The 12,829-nt window shown below is 48.9% G+C and overlaps 1 long non-coding RNA gene across 1 annotated transcript in view; it reads right to left on the reverse strand.

The window, feature by feature from the left end:
• The window catches only part of LOC140470124 (uncharacterized), a 30,595-nt gene that overhangs the window by 6,274 nt on the left and 11,492 nt on the right, over positions 1 to 12,829 (reverse strand). The window lies entirely within an intron of this gene.

Here is a 12,829-nt window from a genome sequence, read left to right on the forward strand (position 1 = left end):
CACAAATCCAAGTCCCCTTCTTTTACCTACTTAGTATCTGACTCCAACTCCACAAAAGTACACTGTTCCAATTATTAAACTTGACACTTATTAAGCATTGCATTAACTTAATCTCAAGACCAAACATGTTCCTCTGAATTCAATCGTCTGCCTGCTGATCTCGCTGGGCCATCTTGTTTCTTTTTTTTAAAGTGAGAAGGTTGTACATGTAAAGGTACTTTGGTTGAAATTGTTTTCTAATTTCTTTGCGAGGAAGATGCGAGATGGCCATTTCGCTCTTGGGCTCGGCAGCAGTTGCTCGCTATTCGATGGCAGTTGCTCTCCCTCAGACTTTCAAAATAGTCGTGGGTGTTTATATAACACCCACGACTCAATAAACTCTTAGAATCAGTTTCAAGGTGTCAAAACAATCAAACCAAATGCCGTTGGTTTCTGGTATCCTGGGCACAACTTAAACTAGTTGGGTAAATTGGAATTGTGGTCAAAACAGCAGCAAAACCTCAAGTAATTGGAACATGTCTCTATTTTTGAAAAGCTGTTCTCTCAGATGGCAGGTATTGCTGTGCTTAAAATCAAAAAGCACTTTCTATCTTGCAGCCAACATACACTCTGTTGGCTTTGGAACAATGTGGATTCGTTGGTTACAGTTCCAGATACAGACTGTACATCCACCTGTACTGTCACCAAAAAAACAGATTCACCGAAACTGCACTCACCCCCTCCCTGACTGATCCCTACCCAACACTGCAATCACCCACTCCCTGACTGATCCTTACCCAACACTGCAATCTCCCACTCCCTGACTGATCCTTACCCAACACTGCACTCACCCCCTCCCTGACTGATCCCTACCCAACACTGCAATCACCACCTCCCTGACTGATCCCTACCCAACACTGCAATCACCCACTCCCTGACTGATCCTTACCCAACACTGTAATCTCCCCCTCCCTGACTGATCCTTACCCAACACTGCAATCACCACCTCCCTGACTGATCCTTACCCAACACTGCAATCTCCCACTCCCTGACTGATCCCTACCCAACACTGCAATCTCCCCCTCCCTGACTGATCCTTACCCAACACTGCAATCACCACCTCCCTGACTGATCCCTACCCAACACTGCAATCTCCCCCTCCCTGACTGATCCTTACCCAACACTGCAATCACCACCTCCCTGACTGATCCCTACCCAACACTGCAATCTCCCCCTCCCTGACTGATCCTTACCCAACACTGCAATCACTCCCTCCCTGACTGATCCTTACCCAACACTGCAATCTCCCCCTCCCTGACTGATCCCTCCCCAACACTGCAATCTCCCCCTCCCTGACTGATCCCTACCCAACACTGCAATCTCCCCCTCCCTGACTGATCCCTACCCAACACTACAATCTCCCCCTCCCTGACAGATCCCTACCCAACACTGCAATCACCCACTCCCTGACTGATCCCTACCCAACACTGCAATCTCCCCCTCCCTGACTGATCCCTACCCAACACTGCAATCTCCCCCTCCCTGACTGATCCCTACCCAACACTGCAATCTCCCCCTCCCAAGGAAAAAAGAATAGAGAGAAAATAAGACCCTTCAAGGACCAGAGTGGACATGTGTGTGCAGAATCACAGGAGTTATTTCTCCTCTGTGTTGATCTTGGAGAAGGACATGAAGGCTTGGGAACTTGGGAAAGTTAGTGATGATCTCTTGGGGTCAGTCCATATCACAGGAGAGGATGTGTTGAATGCATTAGAGTGTATGAAGGTGGATAAATCTCCTGGACCTGAACTAACATATCCAACGGCACCTCAAGAGGCGAGGGAAGTACGTGTGGGGTCCCTGCTGATCTTTTTGCCTCACCGTTAGCCACGGGTGAGGTCCCGGAAGACTGGAGGACAGCATATGTTGTGCCCTTATTCAAGATTGGCTGTAAAGATAAACCTGGGAACTATAGATCAGTACACCTAACATCCGTGGTAAGTAAGTTACTTGAGAAGATGCTGAGAGATTAGATAGACATGCATTTGGAAATACAACATTTGGTTGGGAGTAGTCAGCAAAGCTTTGTGCATGGGAGACCATGCCTCACAAATTTGTCAGCGTTCTTTATTGAAGTGATCAGGAAGTTTGACGAGGGCAGGCCAGTACATGTAGACTCTACAGATTTCAGGAAGGCCTTTGATAAGGTTCCACATGATAAGTTGCTTTGGAAGGTTAGATCGCATGGAATCCAGGGGGCGTTGGCAAGCTGTGTACACAATTGGCTTGATGGTAGGAAGCAGAGGGTAACAGTCAGACTGGAGGCCTGTGACTCGTGGTGTGCCTCAGCGGACATAGAATCATAGAATCCCTCCTCTGTGGAAACAGGCCCTTCGGCCTAACAAGACCACTGGCCCTCTGAAGATCATTTCACTCAAACCCATTCCCCTACTTTATTACTCTACATTTACCCCTGACTAACGCAACTTACTTCCACATCCATGAACATTCTCGGCAATTGAGCATTGCCAATTTACTTGACCTGCAGAGCTTTGGACTGTGGGAGGAAACCGGTGCACCCAGAGGAAACCCACGCAGACATGGGGAGAACGTACAAACTCAATTGGTCTGGCATGGTGGCTCAGTGGTTGGCACTGCTGTCTCACAGCGCCAGGGACCCGGGTTCGACCCCAGCCTCGGGTGACTGTGTGGAGTTTGCACATTCTCCCTGTGTCTGTGTGGGTTTCCTTCGGGTGCTCCGGTTTCCTCCCCATTCCAAAAATGTGCAGGTCAGATGAATTGGCCAGGCTAAATTGCCCATATTGCTAGGTGCATTCGACCAGGGTAAATATTGGGTAAGGAGAATGGCTCTAGGTGGGTTAGTCTTCGGCAGGTCGGTGGGGACTTGTTGGGCCAAATGGCCTGTTTCCATACTGTAGGAAATCTAACCCTAACAGGATCTAACCCACACAGACCATCCTGTGAGGTTGGAATTGAACCCAGATCCACAGTGCTGTGACGCAGCAGTACCAACCACCGAGCCATTGTGCCACTGAGCTGGTCAGTGCTAGGCCCATGGCTGTTTGTCATCTATATCAATGATTTGGATGCGGGTGTTTAAGGCATGATTAGAAAGTTTGCAGATTACACTAAAATAAGTGAGGAAGGGTCTCAGCAATTGCAACAGGGCCTTGATCAGCTGGGAAATTGGGCTTAGAAATGGCAAATGGAGTTTAATACAGAAAGTGCGAGATCTAGCATTTTGGAAAGTCACATCAAGACAGGGGTTTCATGGGGAATGGTAGGGCCTGAAGGAGTGTCGTGGAACAGAGGGACCTTGGATTCCAGGAGCACGGCTCTCTGAACTCAGGGAGACAGGGCAGTGAAGAAGGCTTTTGGCACACTGGGCCCTTCACCAGTCAGGGCATGGAATATCGAAGTTAGGAAGTTCTGTTGTAGTTGTGCAGGATGTTGCTGAGGCCGCACTTGGAGTATTGTGTTCAGTTTTGCCCACCTTGCTATAGGAAGGATGTTATTGTACTAGAAAGAGGACAGAAGTAATTTACAAGGATGTTGCCAGAATTCAACTAGACAGATATAGAGAGAGGTTGGACAAGCAAGGACATTTTCTTTAGTGTGTAGGAGACTGAAGGGTGTCCTTATTGAGGTGTATAAGATCATGGGAGACATGGATAGGGTGAATGCACTCAGTCTTTATCCAAGTCTTGGGGAATCAAGGATGAAAGGTCATCAGTTTAAGGTGAAAGGGGAAGATTAAAAGGGAACCTGGGGGACAAAGCTTTTACCCAGAGGGTGGTACACATACGGAATGAACTACCAGTGCAAGTGGTCGAGGAGGATACATTTAATAACATTTAAAAGGCACTTGGACAAATACATGGAGAGGAACGTATTGGAAGGATATGGGCCAAGTGTAGGGAAACGGGGTTAGTGTGGATGGACCAGTTTGGGCCAAAGAGCCTGTCTCCATGCTGTCGAACTCTATGAACATACCGAAGTGTCCCATCAAGCAGAAGCGGCCAAAGCAACACGAACACGAGCCGGGACAAATGGGAAACAGTCCTGCAGAATTTGGCAGGAAGCCAGCCTGGCCGTGCAGTGAAGGATTCCTGGTACAGGAGCTGTGGTGAGATGCCCAAAGAGAACTGGGGAAGGAAGCTGGAAAGCTCACTCCACTGCTGATAGCCTGGAGGAGCCCCGGCTGGGATAAGGCAGCTGGGATCCGGTCACCCCAGGGAAAACTACAGGCTGTGACCGAGCTAGGTCTCCTACACAATGAGCAGGACAGAACGTTACAGGAAAATCTCACCAACATGGGACCACTCCAGTTCCAATTGGGAAGAACCCATTCCAGTGAAAGGAGGGTCTCTGGGGATGGGGAGGCAGCCTCAGGTTACATGGACAATCTGGAAGGACAGTGTATGAGCTCCAAGCAGCTTCATGGGTCCTGTACACCTGCAACACGGAACAACACACATCAGGCCCTAGTAGGAGGTGTCAGGAGCAAATACAATCCCTAGGGAACTAGGACCCCTCCCAGAATGGGATAATGTGTGCCTTTGGGGTTCTACCTCCCCAGGGAGATAATGACAGGCCCCACACTGACACATCCACACCCGCTCACAGATGGGGACTCCCACTGCCTGTCTCCCAGGTAACTGCACCTTTTACCCCCAGCCCTGACCCACAGCCGAACTCAGATTCCATGAATCATATGGTTACCCAGTGTAAAGCATCTTCTGGTCTCACTCTGTACACAACAGTCATTCCAGGCACCCAGCTGGTGGGCAGCACCAAAAAGATCCCATCTCTGGCACAGATACTGACTGACAGTCTGTCATACACAGAGTGGACGCTGAGGAGCAAACCAAATGAATCGCCATGTGCCTTAGTCCAGCAGGCCATTCAGCCCTCCCTGAGGGCCAACAGCTAGGGAGGGGCATCCATGATGAGATGAAGGCAGCAATTATCACTGCTCGATGGCAGGATAAGGCATAACCTGCAGAGGCGCTACATAACTGCTGAACAACAACCAGGGGAATGCTCCCCCCTCCCCCTGTCAGCTTCACTTGGAGACTCTGGGTCCAATTTGTCTGGATTTTTGGGGATATGACCTGCACCTCTCTTAGCGATGAGAAACTGGGCCCGACCCTTTGTCTCCCATGTCTCAGAAAGGAGGAGGGACACCTGGGATTCGACCCCTCAATTGCACCCGTAATGAGGCTTGGGCTCTCTGCTAATTAATTGCTGAATACGAAATAGACTTTAGGGATTTCCACATTGTGTTACAGGAGCTCAGGGGTCAGAAGCGATTGGTAGGGTTTCCCGAGAATGGTAGTAGGATACCAAGCACCCTGCCTGGACTAGGGGTCATTTTCGGACAGTAATATCCCAGGAAGCCCACCAGGGAGAATTCCTCAGAAACAAAATTAAAAACGGGCTCTGACCAGGAGGGAAGGCTCCTCCCCCAGCTTGTCCCACACATACCAGGCTCTCACAATGGACTAGTCACTAAACTCACAGGGAATTCCTTCTTCATGAACATTTTTCACAAACTGATAATAATCATTATGAATGTGTCCGGGATACAGTAATCAGAGTGGTGTCCTTCCCCATAAAAATAATCATGTTCCCAACTGACCCACAGGATATTGGGACAAAGGATAGGGAAATTTGAGGGAAAACACAGAACCCAGAAAAGTAATTAAGAGACAAAAGAAAAGGGAACTCCTTAACAATTGAGCCACAGTATACGAGTCCACTCCCAGGGCAGGAGTGTTACTGGTCAGAACGCTGACTTGGCTAATTTGGAGAATAAATCAGGATCCTGACCCAACAACTCTCTAATGAGCCTGAGAAAGACTTAATACAGAAAACCCAGAGGAGACCATGGGACAACTCGTGGAGAATCCGGCTAACCATCACTTAGTGACCAGACTGGAGGGTCACGCCAACACGATTAATCAGATCATCCATGGCCCAATCAGAGATTATGGTGAGCAATAAAACCACACCCTGTGCAGTAACGCGATGATGGAACAGCTGAGGGAGGAGCTCAGGCAGGCCAGACATTGGAAAGTCCCATCCCGGGTTCGTGACAAACAGTTTCAATATTTGTTCCAGGAGAACCCCCACACCAACGTCTCTCACTGTCAGTGACAGCAGCTCACCAAGGGCTGGGTTAATAACAGCTGTAAGGACACTCTCGGTGGGACACCTGGGCTTGGTATGAGGGATTCCACTTAACCCAAGTGACCAAAGGTAGGATGAAGTCCAAATTATCGGAGTTGTATAAAAAAGGTATTTGGATGGGCTACCATGATTACCTCCCACTTACTGTGGAGATAGAGGGAACATTGCCAGGGACCATACTTACCTAAATGGGAAGGAACCGGTCATACCATGACATTCCCATAGCCTGGTATCCAAGAATTCGGCTCCTCTCACATCGGCTGTGGTCCTAACCGCACTCACCTTGATATATCTCGGGATACCGGTGATTAGGATTGCAGGCTGTAACAGATGGGTACGATCATGGTGAATAATGCCTGGATACACCCCCAGGGGCTGGAAGGTAGATGGAACTCCCCGGGTGATCACCTTAGTTTCATTCATTTGCAGTGTTTGGGTGTTCCTGGCCGGGCCAGTATTGAGTTCCTGCCCATAGTTGCCATTACGACAGATTGGCCATATTAAATTGCCCATTGTGTCAAGGGATATTCGGGCTAGCTGGAGTAGCTATAGGAAATGCAGGGTTTCAGGGATATCACTGGGGGAGTGGGTCTGAGTTGGAATCTCTTCAGAGGGTCATTATGGACTCAATGGGCCGAACAGTCTGATTCTGTTCTGTCAAGATTTTATGATATCACTTATCAGCTCTAAGACTTAGGGTGTAGGTTTGCTCGGTGATAGGTTTGATATCCAGACGTTTCGTTACCTGGCTGGGTAGCATCATCAGTGGTAACCTCCAAGTGAAGCTATAAGACCATCGGTTTGGAAAACGTACACAATGGCTTTTGCACAGACAGCTGGCTACTCTGACAACAAGCATAACCAGCTTTTAAAATTAGGTTTGTAATTTATTGCATAAGCTTCTTCCTTTCCATTCAAGTGGATGAGTTGGGGGAGATGTCACAAACTCCTGGCTAAAACACAGATAGACAGCCAAGGTTTATTGGCCAAGGAAATCTCCCAAATCACAAAACCCACACACCAGGCACAGCGCAAACACAGCATAATGTAAAAGGCAACAGTTATTCTGGACAGACGTATCTACCAAACAAATGAGGGCCCAGACAGGAAGGCACAGGTCCTGCTACACAAAGAAACTAACAGCAACAAGCCATCCAAATGATTGGCAATGCTTCAAACTATTAACGGATTCTCCTAATTGGCCAAAACGATAGAAAGTTCCTGAAAACCATCCAGAAATGAACAAAAACAGAGTTTATCTGCAGACTGATTGCCTGAATCTGTGGAGGCCTTCTGAGGAGACCAGCATGGCAAGAGACAGAGACCATCTGACCATCCAGAGAGAGAGAGGGCGAGAGAAAACAGTTTTGCAGACCCAGAGGCAGAACCAGTGAGAGAGGGAGAGAGAGAGAGAGACAGGCTGAAGCAAAACCCAGGGGCATGGGAGAGAGGGAATGTGAAAATCCATTGAGAGAGAGAGTTGGAACCAACTGGAATAACGAGTGTCACCCCTTCAGTCTGTCCATGTTTAACTCCTCAGTCTTAGTCTGACTTCCCCTTCTCTCCCTCTCTCTGTCCCCTCTCTCTCTGTCCTTCTGTCAGTCTGTCTCTCTCTCTCACACACACACACACTTTCTCTCTCTCTCCCTCTCCCTGTCTCTCTCTGCCCATCTTTCTCCCATCCCCCTTCTCCATCACCACTCTCTCCATCTCTGACTCTTTTTCTCACCCTCCCTTTCTGTTTTTCGTTATTTCAGACCTGAAAGATCTCACCCAATTTTGTCCCCCCTCAAAAATACTGTGCCCTTCATTTTCACTGTTCTCCCAAATTTATTCCCTTCCCCAAATACCTTCCCTCCCAAATACCTACCTTACCAACTGTGCCCCCCTGAAATATTTTGCTGCCCCCCCCCAACATTGCTGTGAGCCCCACTCCCTGGGGAAGAGGGAAATGAGTGGAATAGTGTGGAGCTGGAAAAGCCCAGCAGGTCAGGCCTGAACCATCGACTCTCCTGGCTGACCCGCTGTGCTTCCCCAGCTCCACACTTTGTAACTCTGACTTTCCAGCATCTGCAGTCCTCACTTTCTCACACAGGTAAATGAGTCTGGGTTGGCTGACTGGCCTGTGGCTGTTTTAATGCACAGCAAGATCCCAGTCCCAGAATTATAAAAGGTTTGTATCACAGATGGAGTCCTTTCTGCCCATTCCGCCCCTCCCCCATTAAATGATCCTCGTCCTGTTCAGGATCCTCAGGATTGTCCCCTGAATGGCCTCACTGACTGTCCTTTTTGTGGAGACCCCTTCTCCGTGTTATGGTTCTGTTCGCCGTGCTGGGAATTGTGTTACAGACGTTTCGTCCCCTGTCTCGGTGATATCCTCAGTGTTTGGGATCCTCCTGTGAAGCGTTTCTGTGATGTTTCCTCCGGCATTTATAGTGGCCTGTCTCTACCGCTTCCGGTTGTCAGTTCCAGCTGTCTGCTGCAGTGGCTGGTATGTTGGGTCCAGGCCGATGTGTTTGTTAAACACACCAACCTGGACTCAATATACCAGCCATTGCAGCAGACATCTGGAACTAACAACCGGAAGCGGCAGAGACAAACCACTACAAATGCCGGAGGAACCAACACATAAGCGCTACACAGGAGGATCCCAAGCAATGAGGATGTCACCGAGACAGGGGACGAAACGTCTGCAACACAAATTCCCAGCACGGCGAACAGAACCACAACAATGAGCACCCGAGCTACAAATCTTCTCCCAAACTTTGAACACCTCTTCTCCATCCTGTCTCAGACTTTGTGTCTCATGCTATCCCTCCCTCAATCTCTCTCTCTCTCACAGCAGCCCCTCCTTTCTCTACCATCTCCAAAACCCCATCAAACAGTCCCCCATCTCTGGCTGTCCCACTCCCCCCTTGTCTCCCAATCTCCCCCTTCCCATGTAGACCCACAGCTCCTGGGCTGGAGGACATGATGCAGAGACTAACACACCTTTTGACTGACTGCTGTCATGCACAGAAAGATCCCACTCTGCAACCATTCCCCAGCCACACACACTGTCCTTCTCCCTCCATATGTTTCCTTCTTCCTCTCCCTGTTTCTCACTGCCCCTCTCACCCTCTCCTCAATTTCTCCATCCCCACTCTCTCCATGTCTCTCTTTCTCTTTTTGTCACCCTCCCCTTCTCTTTTTCTTCATTTCAGACTCAATGAGAAAAGTACTTTTATGTCCCTTACACTAACCCCCTCCCCACAGTCGGGGTAACATTCGGGAGAGACCAGGAAAAGTTTGGTCCCCCCACATTAACTGTACAGCATCCAGCAACACAGAGACAAACTCTTCCCAATGTCCCTTCCCCAGTCACTGGGACAGGGGTCTAGGGAGACAGAGGGAGAGAAACTACAAGAGAGATAGAGAGCTGGGTAGACAGACAGTGAGAGGGAGGGAGAGAACAAGAGAAAGACGGGCAGGCAGAGGGAGGGACAGAAAGTGAGAGAGAAAGAGGAAAACGCCAGGAAGAGACATACAATGTCAGAAAGATACAAGGGGAAAAAGGGGAGGCAAAGACAGGGAGTGAAGGTCAGATAGACAGCAAGAGAGAAAACCCAGGGAGAGATATAGGACAGAGAGAGAGAAAGGAGTTGCAGCAGCAGAGAGATAGAGCTGAGAGAATGGAGTGGTGAGGGGGGCTGCTGCGATGCAACGAGAATGATTTACAGACAAGAATAGCAAGATCCCATAGAGCTGAGAGAAAGATGCAGAGAGAGATGAGCAAGGTGTTGGTTTTGGGGAAGATTGAATGATTAAGCATTCCTGAAAAACATGATGGGGTGTCAAAGGGGCAGAGTGTTGGAGGAAGGGAATCTGCAGGGAAATGTCAACAGGGCAGAGATATGAAGGATGTTGTGAGATAGGGATTGAAGGAAAAATGTGGGAGAGACAGCTGGGAACACAGAAATATACATAAGAGCTCTCATGGGAGTGGGAAGCAGTGAGATCGGTGGGATTAGACTGTGCAGCTGCCCCCTCTCTAGCATTTTGCGCCTTTGTCTTTCCTCAGTGTAGAGCTCACACCTTGTGGTAAAATTCCCACAGACAGCCTGAATCCCACAATGTGTCTGTGTGTGTGTCTGTGTGTGTGTGTTCACTCTCTCTGGTTCCAGCTCCTGTCTGATGATTCCGTATAGCAGAATAATTTGATTCTCTGTCTCTGTACTCTCCGGGTTTCAGCTCCCAAATCAAATGCTAAATCATTCACGATCCACGATCCTATTGAATAGTAGAGCAGGCTCGAGGGTCTGAATGGTATCCTCCTGTTCCTATTTCGGATGGTCTTATGTCCTTAACACTACCTCCCAGCTCTTGGCCCCCACCCTGGAGGTTATGACTCCACAAGGCCCTGATCTGTAGAGTGTTGCACCCTTCCGTGAGTCTCGGAGGGAACCAGCCTGATTTGGATTGGAGTTGCAGCCTCTCAGTGAGAAGTGAAATCTCCTCGAGATTCCCCTCAGTCTCTCACTATAAGGTGGAGCAGGCCAGTCTCAGGGAAGTAAACAGCAGGCCAGGTCTACCCTGTCCTCTTGCTCCATTTCAGAAGGCCACATGGGAGGGGCTTGTTTCCTTCATCAGCTTCCCGTGCTCTCCCTTCTGGGTAAGGGTGGGGGCCGAATGGCCTTGCTCCTGGCTCTAATTGAGGTGCAGGCTGGCAATGATTGGGTTATACAGGACATGCTCCTGGAGTGAAGTCAGTTAGCTCAGTTAGCTGGACAGTTGGTTTATAATGCAGAGTAAAACCAATAGCGTGTGTTCAATTCCCACACCAGCTGGGATTACCCTGAAGGACTCTCCTTCCCAACCTCTCCCCTCAGTTGGGCCATAGTGACCCTCTGATTAAACCCCCACCAGACCCCACTCTGTAATGAGGAGCTGTCCCATGCTCTGGTAAGACTATGGTGACATTACATTGGTTTGTACCTGGAGCACTGTGTGCAGGACTAGTCACTGCATTGCCAGAGGGATGTTAGTGTGTGGGAAGGTTTACTGGATGAATCCCCACTGGAATGAACAGCACTCTCTTTCCCCCAGTTAATTCACTCTTGCAGCCTTTGTGTCTTTGGAGACAAAAGGACCATTTCACCTGAAACTGCAGCTGGATTTTATATTCATGAGCACCCAATAAGATTGGCTAGTTTACACACACACACACACACAGACACACAGACACACTCCCTCAAACACACACAGACACACTGTCACACACACATACACAAAGGACCCCACCACACGCAGGCTCTCTCACACACACAGACACACGCTCCCTCAAACAGAAACACACACACACACACACACACTCCCTCAAACACACACAGACACACTGTCACACACACATACACAAAGGACCCCACCACACGCAGGCTCTCTCACACACACAGACACACGCTCCCTCAAACACAAACACTCACACACACACATACACACACACACAATCACACACTATATCTCTCACACACATACACACACAGACATACGCTCCCTCAAATACACACACGGACACACACTCACACAGACACACTCTGTCTCACACACACATACACACACTCTCTCATTTACACACACACGCTCACACGCACACTCTCATTCTCTCACACACCCACTCACTCTCACGCACGCTGAAACTCTCTCTCACACACAGAGACATTCTCTCTCACACACATACACACAGACAGACACACAGACACACGATCCCTCAAACACACACAGACACACTCTCTCTCTCACACACATAAACACACAGTTACTCTCTCTCTCACACACATACACACGCAGACACATGCTCCCTCAAACACACACAGACACACTCTCACACACACACATAAACGCACAGTTACTCTCTCTCACACACACATACACACGCAGACACACGCTCCCTCAAATATGCATAGACACACACTCTCTCACACACACACACGGACACCCACACTCTCTCTCACACACACTAACACACACACTCTCTCTCACTTACAGACACACTCACTCTCACACACACATGCACACAGACACACACACTCTCACACACACACACACACTATTTCTCACATAAGACACACTGTCATACACAGACAGACACACAGACACATACACACATAGACACACAAACACACACACACATAGACACACAGACACATTCTCTCACACACACAGACACACTCTCACACACACATACACACAGACAAATTCTCTCACACATACAAACACACACAGCCACACACTCTCACATGAACATGCACTTTCTCTCTCACGCACACATATACAGACACACAGAGATACACATGCATCCACTCTTTCACACACACAAACACCGGCAGTCTCTCTCTCTCTCTATCTCTCTCTGTCTCTCTCTCTCACACACACGGCTGTAAAGGCATGGTTGAGTTATTGCTGGAGAAATGATTTCTCCGAGGACTGATCCCTGATCTCACATGATGACTGCTCCAGGGAGACAGACAGCAGCTACAGATGACTTGTTGGATCTTCCTGTGCACCACCTCTTGCATCAACAGCGTTAGTCTGTTTGGGTGCCTGCTTTTCTAAAGCGTATCCAAGCAACAAGTAACAATAGATTGAGGAACGTTTTCCT

This window comes from Chiloscyllium punctatum, chromosome 50 (genome assembly GCF_047496795.1).
Source record: "Chiloscyllium punctatum isolate Juve2018m chromosome 50, sChiPun1.3, whole genome shotgun sequence".
In the NCBI taxonomy this organism is placed as follows: Eukaryota; Metazoa; Chordata; class Chondrichthyes; order Orectolobiformes; family Hemiscylliidae; genus Chiloscyllium; species Chiloscyllium punctatum.